General features: G+C 37.2%; 1 protein-coding gene across 1 annotated transcript in view; it reads right to left on the bottom strand.

The window, feature by feature from the left end:
* Positions 1-9,029, bottom strand: part of LOC107567034 (F-box only protein 41-like) — a 57,486-nt gene extending 48,457 nt beyond the window's left edge. Inside the window, exon 1 of the mRNA XM_016252625.1 lies at positions 8,945-9,029. The gene's annotated coding sequence lies outside the window, so the exon portion shown is untranslated. The remainder of the gene's footprint in view (positions 1-8,944) is intronic.
* Between the last annotated feature and the right edge of the window lie 6,483 nt (positions 9,030-15,512).

Raw genomic sequence — 15,512 nt, forward strand, 5'->3', positions numbered from 1 at the left:
TCCAGAACAGTTTAACCCAAATATTCAGATGTGTCGAGCACATTTTATGGAGAACTTTTTCCTGAGCCTGGTAGAGTAGACTACAATGCCGGCTGTTCTGACTCACAGACTGTAAGCAAGTTTTTTTTATATTAAAAAATTTGCCACTGACGATTCAAATGCAAGTTTTTTGGGCAGTGTAGAGTAGCACTTGTTGTTTGTCATTTCTCCGATCACAAATGTAGACATGGTTTTGTTTACGCGGCGCGATGCAACGCAACGCGTAAAAAGACAGTATAAGTCATTATAATCCGTAATTATGTCCCCACTGGATGCAACAAATGCTTCGTTTATAATGGGTTGTAATGTTTTTGTCTCGTCGCTCCGGCCGGACAGGGCATCACAATATGGTAAGGGGTGTAACATTTCCTTCACACGCTTGAGGTATTCGGCAAATCACAATGCACTGGATAGCTGGCAAATCAGAGCACACCTTGCTTTTCAGCCCGATTGAGCTTTGTATAAATCGACGCGTTTCAGAAATGTGGGGCATAGAGGAGAAACAATAATGTACAGTATGTGGAAAATAATGTTTTTTGAATCTTAAACCGCATAAACACATTTCATTACACCAAATACACAAAATAATGCTCTTTTTAGCAGCATCATATGACACCCTTTAACAATTTAAAAATTAATAATTAATAAAAAAACAATTTTAATTAGCAGAAATTAGCTTCTTTTTTTTCATGTTCCAGTTTGACATTACACTTGGTCTTAACCATATGCAACACTACAAATGAAAAGCACGACCATTCCAAATCTCATTGGGCCTCATGCTCATGTTAAACAAACCAAAAAAATGGACTGAAAGTGATTGATTGTGAAACATGAGATATTATATGTCAAATCCAACAGGATTTGTGAAAAAAGGAAAACCATAAAAAGGATGGCATCTAAAGCACCAGGGACAGCGTGAAATTGTGTGTTGTGAAATGATGTGTTGTGAAAAATCACACGAATAACAATACCTTATTTTTAGTGATCTGATTGGCTGTGATTTTATTACGTCACTTTAGCTTTCAACATGGATGGAAAAAAAATCGTATTGCATTGTTCCTGGTTAGGACACGGTGTTAGCATTTTACTGAAAGATTCATGCATATGCAAATCACATGTGTCCACGTCATTGTGCATTATTATACCAGGTCATGGCGAGCAATGTTCTCTGTATTTCTTGACACATCAATGCATTACATAATTTTTATGATGACATTTGAATTCTATTCATGGAATAGAAAGAGGCTTTGTACAAGCTGAATCCTGTCATTTTACCCATTGAGTCAACACAATAACATTTAATTATATGCATTTTAAGTCTAGGAAAATGAACTGAAGTAATATTATTCTAAGCCTACATATGATTAGGCCAAGAATAAGATTTTGACTGATCCTTATTACCTACATGTATACTGCATAATTAGGTACCATTTCATTTATAAACCGAAGTCTTAAGCCAGTGAGTGACCTCTCTAAAAATGCTATTGATTCCTAATTGCATTCATTCTTGTTTTTGGAACTAGTGGTTTCTCCTCGGTGAGTAAAGCTGGACATGCTAGCATGATCATACAATGCCCCTGTGATTTAAACGTAGGGCTGAACGATTAATTGCATTTGTGATAATATCGCAATATGAAAAAACAAGATTTTTCAATCGCAGAGACTGCGATTACGCTCGGTCACGTGACACGCAAGAGTAAAGAGGTGTCTTCGACTTGAAGATTGATCGGTGTACGACATCAAAGTACGGCGAGAGAAAGCATAAGGAGATGTCCACGCTCTCTTATAGCTCTCGCAGTACTTTGATGACACACACCGATCGGTCTAAGCAGCGCTGCTTCAAGTCGAATGCGGGCCATCAGCAGAAAAAGAAAAGAGATAAAACAGTAAACAGCCAAAGGACATAACTTAGAATGGGAGATGGATCGGTTTGTGAAAGGGAAGAGAAAAGCCATAGATTTTTTATAGGTTTAAAGGGGGGGCGTGACCAAAAAAGTTTGAGAACCACTGGTCTAAAGTTAACAGACAGTGAGTGTTTAAAAAGTGCAGTCCACATGTTTACATGTGTTTATTACAGTGACTTTGAATTACCTAAAGTAGTGTAGTAAAGCAACAGATTTGGTTTTATATTTCTGCAATCTAATTTAGTTTGTGTGATTTGTTACTGACTTTCATATTAATGTTTATACCAGGCTTATTTGTCAGTGCTTTATGTTGTCATAATTATTAAATGCTTACAAGGTTGGAAGTTCAACAAATCAGTCAATATACTGTGATTGTAGTTGTTAAATAAAAATGTCATTCATATCAATTCATGCATCACCTAATTTCATCGTAACATATAGGCCTGGCCTACAGAAAAGAACATTTATGTTTAATCTATCTAATAGTGTGTTGGTCATACTATACAATGATTTATAGCTTGTCTTTGTTTAATAATACAGAACATAAAGAGCTTTAAAAAATAATTGCATATTAAATCGCAATCGCAATATTGGTTAAAAAAAAATAGCAATTGGATTATTTTCCAAAATCTTTCAGCCCTATTTAAAAGTAGTATCCAGAATAGCTCAGCTCTTATAGTCCATTGTGTTGGATCACAAAAGAGTGACAACAAACAAACAACTCTAACTCTATTAATGTGTCACAAATCCTGTCCATGGACTTCCGTTCAATCACCACCAGAGGTCACCCTTCCATTACACTGACTCTCGCACAACACAAACTGTTGCATGTCATCCCGGACTACATATCCCATCAGCCATTGCACTGATTGCAAACAGCACTGATTGCACACAGCTGTCATCAATCACACATTCACTATATAACACTCACTCAAACAACCATTCTCTGCCGAGTATTGTTTAGCCTGTACCCTGTTCCGAGTCTCTGTGTTTCCTTGCCTTGCCTTCTTGTTTTTGACCTTGGACTGTTTATTGGATTGCTCTTCTGTCTCGCCCTGGATTGTACCTGTTTGCTGGTGTTTGACCCTGCCTGTATTGACCACTCTTAGGAATAAAAGCTTTGCAGATGGATCCACACGTCTCACGTCTCTGTCGCCCCGTTACATAATGCTACTGTTACACAGTTCCACTAGCATATTAACATTCAATAAACATACAGTTATGCCTTCATTTCTTCTTTGTTTGTTTTTTGTTTCAAATCATCTAAGAGTTAAGGACTTATTTTTGTAAAAACTAAACATACGGGGGGAAAAAATATCTATAGCATTAATTCCTCACCCAAACTTCAAATTTTAAAGTAAGCTCAGTATGCAAATTTAGTCCAACAATTATGTGTACCTAAAAACCCAATTCATATAATACATATTTCATATTACATATTCATGGTCTTACTGTGTATAATTCATCGGTGCACATTAATCTAAAGGGAAAAAAAGATTTGTCTTCGTCTAACAACTAGCTCTGCCTCAGGAATGATTTTCTTGATGGCACCTAGCTCTCTTATATTTCTTATCAATCCAATAATTTCTCAAAAGATAAAATCAAGTTCTGTCATATGGTTTTGTCACGTAAAATTTTGATACACCCAAAAAAACATTACAAAATGGTCAGTTCATCTCAAGTTTCAAAATGTTTCAAAAGTCTTGAGTAGCTTGACCATTTTTAATTTTCCTAATACATTTTTACCTCTATGTACTAGTGCAGGGGTGGCGAACGTCGGTCCTGGAGAGCCGCAGCCCTGCAGAGTTTTGCTTCAACCCTAATCAAACACACCTGAACAAGCTAATCAAGGTCTGAAGGGTTACTAGGAAGCTACAGGCAGGTGAGTTTTAATTAGGGTTGGAGCTGAACTCTGCAGGGCTGCGGCTCTCCAGGACCGGAGTTCGCCACCCCTGTACTAGTGGTATTGCAAAAATCACTTCTTTTTTTTCCCACTTGGTTTAACCACATTAGCCGTCTTTGTGTCGCGAACCACAACACATTTTGGTAATATGGACATTTATGGAAACCTCAATATCATTCTTGTCCAAGCTTCTTGGAACAAAAACAAACTTCTGAGCACATATGACCTCCACTGGTAAATGGGTTGTGAATGCCATTTCAAGCATAGGCAAGAAGGTAAAAGTCACTGTAGGAAAATAACATGAAGGAGCCCAACCAGAAGAGCCAGCTGGCATAGCAGCAGAGTCACAAGGACACTGCTAATGCTTGTAAGGAAGCATGCAAACAATCCTCGCAGCTGCCTCAGCAAAACTTCATTACAGTGAAGGCCAAGGCTGCTCAGGATGGTTGATTCCAAAAGTTGAAGCTCCACTGGTGAAAGACTCGTCTGGCTCCTATTGATCCATGGGATTTCACTGAGCCAATTATCCCTCATTACCCACAGCTCATCACATGCCACTAGTCTGAGAAGACCAATAAAACACTAAAGGCCCTCTCACACTTCCCTTTCCGTACCACTAGGCTGATGCAGGCCAATCGATTTCAAAATTATGTTATTTTCCATACAGGTTAGCAAACATTCGCATCCACTGAGTGCACTGTTTGCTGTGGTTCAGTTACTGGAAAGGAGGCATACTGAAATAAAAGTATTATTGTGTTAACAGATGCAATTAACAAACATAACTACTGCATTATCTCGCCTCTGTGTGCTTTCCATTTTAATATTTGGGTTTAATCAACATCAATAGCCTGTGGTCACTCCTCTGTGCACTTTAAACACATTCACACTGTTCTCTAAAGTACATAGATTTGGTAGATTTTAACCCAAATGCGGATTTGTGAAAAACAAATCACTGCCAACTGGGAACTCTTTGGAATTACACTATAACTGGAATTACTCTCTGGAATTACACTTTTAGCAGCAGCTCTGCTAAAACAATCATTATTCCATAATTTTTTCACCAACCAAATTGACTGAACTGAGTAGAAAAGCCCTAATACAGTGTAATCGGGGTCCAAAATGTTTTGTGATCTGATCAGTGAAATGCTTGCGACTTTACTGCATTTGTAGTGTAAACGTTAACGCATCACAGGCAACCTGAACAATGGCCTACTCACCTGTCAAACAATCATTGCAGTACAATAATGGTTTTAAACTTTGTCTAGGGCCTACTGATAAATGTGTCACTTTGGATATGTTGTCTGCCAAATCAGCAATTGTAATGTATGGCCAAAGATTTAATAATATGAAATATTAATGAGTCTTTTAGACTTTTATGTTACAGGACTTAACGCATTTTTGAACACACAAGGTCAACAATACTACCAAAAGGCTCCCTGAACCCCAGTCAAAACACTACTAATTACAGACTTCAATAGTCTTACATGAAAAGGTCTTATAATGCAAATGTTTTTTTTTCTTCTTAATTTTAGAAAACAACTTGTTACACATTTCCCCGACCAAACACATGAAATCTGAGAAAACGGGACTCCACACAGGAGGTAAACGAACCAGTCCTGAGCATGCCTGAGATTAATAGCAGATCAGACAAAGGGGACCACCAATGTCTGAAGCAGTAAATAACACTATGTCTCATCGTCATTTGTCATTAAGTCTTATTATTATCATCATGCAGTGCTAAAGAAAGAGGCATTGATAGCCTTGGACTTTTTTACAATAATAAGAGAAATTACATCTACACTGGCTCTCAATCAATATTCTTTACAGTACATTTAAATTGGTTGAAATAAGTGCAACAATTTGCTTTGACCAATATTTTAACAATATAATCTACTTGGTTATTGGTTCTTTATTACTGGGTTTAACAATAAAGAACACAATTTCTTCAAAGTCTAAAAAACTGAAAGAAAGAAAGAAAGTCCGAAACAAAGCAAAATTCAAAAATAGGAATTTGTGAGCATCAAGATCGACAAACGACTTTGCATTAATATTATTATTACAGACTGCAAATTATGCAAAATGCTAATTACATTTTTAAGGTAGTCTATATAAATATAGTCTATATTTAGTAGTCTACTAAATAGTTATTATTGTAGATATTGTTATTAGCAGAAATAAAATAATAAAAATAAAAAAATCACATCTGAATATTGGTTTTGGGACATTTACACAAAATGATCTGTATCGTTTGTGAAAACAGCTAGCCTGTATCAATCTTTAGTCACAATTTTAGACCAACTTTGATTTTACTTAGAAATGTAAAGCATCTGTTAAATAAATTTTTTTTTTTTAATTTTAGTGGTCTGATATTTTATTTTATTTATTTATTTACTCTCAGTGTACTTATGACAATCTTAAACCATAAAATGTAACTATTCATAAACTGTCAGCTGCCTAGTCAGTTTATTCGGGGAAAACGCCTTTTATCTATGCCAGTTATCAAAACAATATCGCAAACAGGCATCATGATTAGACTTGTGCGGGTATTCGGTAATGCGGTATATCACGGTAATGAATATGCACGATATTGTTATTGTGGGCACTTCTAAATACCGTGAATAATTATATATTATAAATTATTCAGAATTTTGAATGCATTTTAAGAATACTTTTCCCATCAACTGGTCAAAATGCACAACACTGCTGAGTGCGCACTCTGACTTAAAAAAGTGCAGACGAGAAGAACATGGCGGAACATGTGAGAGACGCCCTGGATGAAAGCGCACTTTCACTCTCTGACAGCAGATGGCGCTAAACTGCAGAAATAATAATAATAATAATAATTCATTTAAATGCAGCCGTTACCCCGGAAACCCTCTAAACAAAGCAGCTGCACTACTTTCTGTTTCTGAAAGGTGTTTAAATGATTTAAACAGCCATTCAGATTTGTGTATTTGATTGAAAGATCCAAAATCTCTGAATGCAATTTAGGCTCTTGCTGTTAGACTGATGTAAATGCAAAACCAGAACCCAAGGCAAACACCATCCTAAAAGACGTAAACTAGACTTGTGCCGGTATTCGGTAATGCGATATATCACGGTAATGAATATGCACGTTATTGTTATTGTGGGCACTTCTAAATACCGTGAATAATTATATATTATAAATTATTCAGAATTTTGAATGCATTTTAAGAATACTTTTCCCATCAACTGGTCAAAATGCACAACACTGCTGAGTGCGCACTCTGACTTAAAAAAGTGCAGACGAGAAGAACATGGCGGAACATGTGAGAGACGCCCTGGATGAAAGCGCACTTTCACTCTCTGACAGCAGATGGCGCTAAACTGCAGAAATAATAATAATAATAATAATTCATTTAAATGCAGCCGTTACCCCGGAAACCCTCTAAACAAAGCAGCTGCACTACTTTCTGTTTCTGAAAGGTGTTTAACATGCCCTAGATATTGTTTGAAAGTGTTTTGATTCTTTATTGTTCGGTCACACTTTACATTAGGGCTTCATTAGTTAACATTAGTTAATTCATTAGTTAACATAAACTGCCAATGAACATTTTTTCTGAACATTCATGAGTATATATTAATATATCATCAATAAAGAAAGTTGCAACTGTGTTATTTAATGAGCTAACATGAAACTAAGACTTGCATATTTTAAACAAAGATTAATAACTTCTGTAGCAAATGTAGCTATTGCTGAATGTTAATGCATTAACTAAGGTTAACTAATGAGGTCTTATTGTAAAGTGATACCTATTGGTCTTTATAGTTCTTTTGCACTTTAATCTGTGTAAAACTTTTAACTTTATACGTTTTTCTGTATTGCTTTATTGCATTTAAATGTTCAGTTATTTTTGTTACAAGAAATAAGTTATTAAACCTTTTATACTGTATTATGACAGCACTTTTTTAAAATTTCAATATCGTGATAATACCGTATACCGTGATAAAAGCATTAGCAATTAATCGCAACATGAAAATTTGATACCGGCATATCCCTAATCATGATTAAAACGGATTGGATGCCAAAAGTGTTGTTAAACTGATTCAACTACTTTTAACGGTCCACACAATCTGGAATCATCCAGACAAGAAAAGGGCCATGTTTACGCAGGCAGCTACAAACGCTTTAACTAAGGTTAACTAATGAGGTCTTATTGTAAAGTGATACCTATTGGTCTTTATAGTTCTTTTGCACTTTAATCTGTGTAAAACTTTTAACTTTATACGTTTTTCTGTATTGCTTTATTGCATTTAAATGTTCAGTTATTTTTGTTACAAGAAAACAGCTATTAAACCTTTTATACTGTATTATGACAGCACTTTTTTTTAAAATGTCAATATCGTGATAATACCGTATACCGTGATAAAAGCATTAGCAATTAATCGCAACATGAACATTTGATACCGGCATATCCCTAATCATGATTAAAACGGATTGGATGCCAAAAGTGTTGTTAAACTGATTCAACTACTTTTAACGGTCCACACAATCTGGAATCATCCAGACAAGAAAAGGGCCATGTTTACGCAGGCAGCTACAAACGCTTTCTAGGCAGCTCACTAGGTTTTGAGACACAACCTATCATTTCAGATGGGATCTCTCCCTAAATAATCAGCATTGCGCTCCATGTCACTGACAGCTGATGCGGTCGTGGGCAAACATGTCATGTAAGGGTGGAGGCACTAAATAATCAGAAATGGAGCTCATGCTCTCACTCAATCTCGTGGGTCAGTGGATGTGAGAAATGACCGCTTTTCATACTAACCATGGAGATGCCACATTTTATGACAATTAATAATAATGCCAAACGCAATTTAAGCATATCGGTCATGGGTATATATTTGGAGGTATGTTACCTCGCTGCAAAATCGTGCCCGACGGCGCAACCACGGTTCAACAGATTTTCACCATTTTTCTCCAATATCGTAGGCGAGTCGCGGTACAAATCCGTCTCCCCGAGCCCCTTACATGACCGCCGCTTGCTAATACCAGCATATCCGATGACTAGAAACACGCAGTTTCCATTGTCACCGTCCAAACCATGTTACATGTGTCAGAAAGTGTGCCTCTCACCTCGCAGATCTGTGCCCATCTTCCGCCCGTGCCCAGCAGCCGCTCCAGCAGGATGACGTCACGAGCGCCACTCTGCAGCAGAAGACGAGCGCGAACCAAGTCGCGTCGCGTCGCGTCGCGTCGCGCAGGGCAATAAAAAAAAGGGGGCGTGTGTGACGCTCACCGCAACGAGCAGAACACAAGCCCTACTTGTCCTGCTTGGAGTCGGGGTTTTAAGAAAGGTGGCTGCGAATCAGTTTTTTAGCAGTGTATATTGATGATAAAAAGCATTTATTGTGGATCGGTTTGATGATGAAGGTACGCCACACAGTGTAGGCTACATTTTGTTTTCTTCGTATAGCCTATAGCTCAGAGGATTCAAACTTTTTGATGCCAAGGAATTACTCAAATATAAAACCAGATGTAGTTTTTTTGTACAATGACCTATTTTGTGTGAAGAAAGTATTAAATGTGATATTATAAAGACAAATGTAAATAGTGTCGTTGTACTAAAGCCAAAGCAATTTCTTAAAATTGTATCTGTAAAATATGACCTTATTTAAATATGATCTTATATCATTTGTATTAAGTTGATCGCGCAACTTTCTCTTTTTCTTTTCTTTCTTTCGCTCTGGACAATCCATTTGCTAAATTATAGGCTAATCTAATATGTAGACAAGAAGACAATGGATTTCTAGCTTTCTTTCTAAACCTGGTCGGACATATTAAAGGAAAAATTCTTCTAAACTGGACAGAGACATTTCTATCTGAGTAAGTCTAAAGGAAAAACGAGCTCTAATGTGAAGCAAGTAGGCTACTCATTGATCAGATCTTGTAGGCTTAATAATTGTGTTATGATCAAAAACCTGGCTAATTTGTGGTGGAAATAAATAATGATTTTAGCATCGGTCTGTTGTCCAGATGTTTTGTTGTTTGGCGGTGTTAAACAGCTGATCGAATGTGCAACAAGCGCAGTGCCGAGATTGAGAAGCAACCTTTCAGTCTAAACCCTGAAACAAGTGCAGAGACTCGGAGGACATCATTGCAGTAAGACATTAGCGCTATCTTGTGGTTGTATTGTAAATATGCACGAGGTACCGCAATGAAAATCTATCTACAGCGACTGGGCAAAATAATGTGAACATTATAATAGGGGTTAATATCATTTGTGTAAGCTGCAGTGAAATTTATATTTGGAGGTATGTTACCTCGCTGCAAAATCGTGCCCGACGGCGCAACCACGGTTCAACAGATTTTCACCATTTTTCTCCAATATCGTAGGCGAGTCGCGGTACAAATCCGTCTCCCCGAGCCCCTTACATGACCGCCGCTTGCTAATACCAGCATATCCGATGACTAGAAACACGCAGTTTCCATTGTCACCGTCCAAACCATGTTACATGTGTCAGAAAGTGTGCCTCTCACCTCGCAGATCTGTGCCCATCTTCCGCCCGTGCCCAGCAGCCGCTCCAGCAGGATGACGTCACGAGCGCCACTCTGCAGCAGAAGACGAGCGCGAACCAAGTCGCGTCGCGTCGCGTCGCGTCGCGCAGGGCAATAAAAAAAAGGGGGCGTGTGTGACGCTCACCGCAACGAGCAGAACACAAGCCCTACTTGTCCTGCTTGGAGTCGGGGTTTTAAGAAAGGTGGCTGCGAATCAGTTTTTTAGCAGTGTATATTGATGATAAAAAGCATTTATTGTGGATCGGTTTGATGATGAAGGTACGCCACACAGTGTAGGCTACATTTTGTTTTCTTCGTATAGCCTATAGCTCAGAGGATTCAAACTTTTTGATGCCAAGGAATTACTCAAATATAAAACCAGATGTAGTTTTTTGTACAATGACCTATTTTGTGTGAAGAAAGTATTAAATGGGATATTATAAAGACAAATGTAAATAGTGTCGTTGTACTAAAGCCAAAGCAATTTCTTAAAATTGTATCTGTAAAATATGACCTTATTTAAATATGATCTTATATCATTTGTATTAAGTTGATCGCGCAACTTTCTCTTTTTCTTTTCTTTCTTTCGCTCTGGACAATCCATTTGCTAAATTATAGGCTAATCTAAGATGTAGACAAGAAGACAATGGATTTCTAGCTTTCTTTCTAAACCTGGTCGGACATATTTAAGGAAAAATTCTTCTAAACTGGACAGAGACATTTCTATCTGAGTAAGTCTAAAGGAAAAACGAGCTCTAATGTGAAGCAAGTAGGCTACTCATTGATCAGATCTTGTAGGCTTAATAATTGTGTTATGATCAAAAAAAATCATGCGTCAAACCTGGCTAATTTGTGGTGGAAATAAATAATGATTTTAGCATCGGTCTGTTGTCCAGATGTTTTGTTGTTTGGCGGTGTTAAACAGCTGATCGAATGTGCAACAAGCGCAGTGCAGAGATTGAGAAGCAACCTTTCTGTCTAAACCCTGAAACAAGTGCAGAGACTCGGAGGACATCATTGCAGTAAGACATTAGCGCTATCTTGTGGTTGTATTGTAAATATGCACGAGGTACCGCAATGAAAATCTATCTACAGGGACTGGGCAAAATAATGTGAACATTATAATAGGGGTTAATATCATTTGTGTAAGCTGCAGTGAAATTTTATCTTTTTCTATATCCTCTAGGTTGTATATCAGTGTGGTATAAGTTCAGCAGTGTTTAGTACAAGTCGTGGTTGAAATGAGTGACTTACAGGTGCATCTCAATAAATTAGAATGTCTTGGAAAAGTTAATTTATTTCAGTAATTCAACTCAAACTGTGAAACTCGTGTATTAAATCAATTCAATGCACACAGACTGAAGTAGTTTAAGTCTTTGGCTCTTTTAATTGTGATGATTTTGGCTCGCATTTAACAAAAACCCACCAGTTCACTATCTCAACAAATTAGAATATGGTGACATGCCAATCAGCTAATCAACTCAAAACACCTGCAAAGGTTTCCTGAGCCTTCAAAATGGTCTCTCAGTTTGGTTCACTAGGCTACACAATCATGGGGAAGACTGCTGATCTGACAGTTGCCCAGAAGACAATCATTGACACCCTTCACAAGGAGGGTAAACCCCAAACATTCATTGCCAAAGAAGCTGGCTGTTCACAGAGTGCTGTATCCAAGCATGTTAACAGAAAGTTGAGTGGAAGGAAAAAGTGTGGAAGAAAAAGATGCACAACCAACCGAGAGAACCGCAGCCTTATGAGGATTGTCAAGCAAAATCGATCAAAGAATTTGAGAGAACTTCACAAGGAATGGACTGAGGCTGGAGTCAAGGCATCAAGAGCCACTATCTATCTATCTATCTATGTTCTATCTATCAGCACTACAAATACTACTTCAACCAAAGCCACTACAGTTTGGTCCCACTATGAATACTGCATGTCGTAGCAGACATGACTTACAGCACCAGGAGTTTCATCAGCCCTTCATCTGCTCCCATACAGATAACAATGTTCTATCTTGTTATCTGCAGGGGAATATTACAGAGCCGTGTGCATTCCGGTGTCCTTGAATAGCCTTTAATGAGACCAGTAATTCCTAAACACCTGCTGCAGATAAAACACTGTCATCCTCAGCACAGCTCAATTAAAGGAAGTGTTTTCCCCCTAACCCTTCCATACACACACACAACACTTGCACACACACATGCACATGCACACACACATTCTCTCTACAGTCTTTTTAATTCAGCCATTTCAAAAAGTGACAACCACACTATGGGCTAACTACTAGCCTGTCATCTACTTTTGTATTTTGATGGATTCCATTCATGATGTGCTGTGCTTTTCCATAGCTTTTTAGCAGTAAATGCTTACTGAGGATATTATTAGCTTCTGTTTGCTTAGCAACGTTAGCATGTGCCTGAAATGTGTCGTTTTTTCACTGTAATTTAAACACTGAGACATTGGAGACGTGCAGTATTGAAGCAAAGCAAGAAATTATAATGAAATCTCTTAGCTACACTGAACTTGATTGTGTATTTGTGCAATGGTATGGTCCGCATAATAATAATAATAATAATAATAAGTGCAATTCTATTAAAGTCAAATGGAAATCAATACACCTGCAAACAATACGCATTACTCACATCCTGTATTACAAGAGTATTATCAACAGGGGACAGCAACAGATAGAGCTTCTCAAAGGGGGCAAACAACTGAATGTACCACAACCACAGAAGTGCTGTTGCATATCAAATCAATTAACTACTTATTGTGTGCTAATTTATATAATCAACATAACTGTATTATTCATTGTCATAATTACATTTATTGCAGGAGGACAATTCCTTATACTTAATAAATCAAATTAAATATAAATGCAAAGTATAAATATATTGTTAAAATATTACTAAAAAAAAAAAGTTTAGTATGGTGATAACTGCAATATTCACATCAATATTTGTCATAGGCCAACCAAAAGATATACTGAGACTGAGACACCTATAAGCCATTAAAAATCTGAATATAAGTCAAAGAAATATAAAAATATATATATTTGAAATCAACCAGAATTCTGTTCAGATTTTGAATTAACTGCAAACACTTAAAGGTTGTTTTTCCCTCTGTGAAATTGTGTGAACAAACAATGAAAAAGCAAGTATGTGCTAATAATACGACTCAAGTGGCCATTAAACGTACTGAGAGGATAAAATGAACAAACAAGACCTAAGTGAAGGGCACGATTATAACCGGCACACAATATGCATATCATCCTAGATTAGGCACTAAATGCCACAAAAAGGATTGTTGTCTTACTAAAGACTTTGTAATTGCACAGGGAGGGGATTTTGAAAACTAACACGTCAAGTGAAACTTGTGCACAAAAAAATCGAGCAATCTTTATCTGTTAATGACACTGTGCAGATAAATGTGTGAAAATCACGTTCAGCAATGACAATAGTACAGACCTCTGCATTCTTAGCTTGAGCCACAGATGTTGCCATAGTAACAGAGTATATCTTATCAAGTATGGCTCTTGTGTGTGTGTGTGTGTGTGTGTGTGTGTGTGTGTGTGTGTGTTTCTGGAACTTATTTGGGCTTTCAGTGTAGGTATGACAACAGGCTGTTGAGTTGTTACACTGATTTGCATGTTAATAGATTTAACAGCTATGGTGTGTTTGTTTAACCCCTAGCAATGGTTCACATCAATTGCAGTCATATAGCTTGGGCTTTTATGTAAATGGTATAAGATACTTGTAAACCAAAAATAGAGTCGCTTCAGATGACAGCGAATCAATTCAACATTGGGGTGGATATGGTTGCCAGTAGTATTAACTGTACAATGAGCCAGTACTTTCCCAATTTTTTACACCTCAGAAAAATTCATCCAGATTCGTAATGATTAAAATACTGTGCATACTGAGGGAACTGACAATCCAAGGCAGGGATGATTGACAGGTGAAACTGTTCCAATCCATGGCTTTGACGCTCACGCAATCTGCCGTGAGCTGTAAGGCAACGTTCATGAATTTCCCCTTCTTACCCCTTAAGTCAACAATCTCTGCATAAAACAAGAAGGGTGGCCCATGGCCCTTGTTGCATATCCATAAAGAATAAATTGTTTGAACCTGCTAGACTTTATAGCCCCCGTTCAGCTAAGGGAATCGCCTGGCGCACATCCCATTGTCAAATATAATGAGGGTGTTTGATGTGAGGGCACTGTGGTACATAATGAGGTGTTCTGCTCTGAACACATAAAAGTACATCTGGCCTATGCTGGACCGCTGCGGGAGAAACTTTGAGCCCTGGTCGCCTGGACAGAAGATTTGGGCCCATTTTGATGGAGATCTGAATAAACTACATGCAGTTATTAACCTTATATTGTTTTTAAAAAGCAGTAGCAGGTTACAAAAATAATAAATTTCTATCCGGATTGCATTCAATTCAATTGCTTAATTTAATGATTTCAGATACATCAATTAAATGTTAAAGGATCTCAGAGGAACATTTTGAAGAAGAAGAGTTTTTGTCCATAAAATGAAAGTTAATGGTGTCAAAAAGAATCGGGGAAGAAAGACTAAGTTTTGAAACCGCAGGATGAGTAAATGATGAGTTTTCAGATATTTCATTACAGATTTTTCATTTTTCTTAGAGAAAATAATTTAATTCTGCAGAAAAAAAATTACAATAAAAACCTTTTAATTGATTAACTGTCAGATACCTTACAAAATACAGTGAAAAAATTATAAATGGTTTAACATCACATTATATGTCATTTTACTGTAAAGTACTGTCAAAATTATGGTTTTTGGAAATAAAACTATGAAAAAACTATTCAAGCAACTAGATAGCTTTATATAGCTCTCTCTCTCTCTCTCTCTCTCTCTCTCTCTCTCTCTATATATATATATATTCAAGCATCTTGGAGATGTTGCCACAGTTCTTCCTGATTTAGTCTGTCTCAGTTTTTTTTTCTCCATGCCATTCCAGACGGACTGGAAGATGGTGAGATCAGATCTCTATGTGGAGTATTGGCTGTTGTCAGACTCCTTGTGCAAACAAAAATCTCACTGGATTATTACAATTAATGGCAAAAGGAATATTTGGAAATGTAAACCGATATTTCCTGTTGACACACACTCACCCCCCC

Source organism: Sinocyclocheilus grahami, unplaced genomic scaffold, assembly GCF_001515645.1.
Source record: "Sinocyclocheilus grahami isolate Dianchi unplaced genomic scaffold, SAMN03320097.WGS_v1.1 scaffold1123.1, whole genome shotgun sequence".
Taxonomy (NCBI): Eukaryota; Metazoa; Chordata; class Actinopteri; order Cypriniformes; family Cyprinidae; genus Sinocyclocheilus; species Sinocyclocheilus grahami.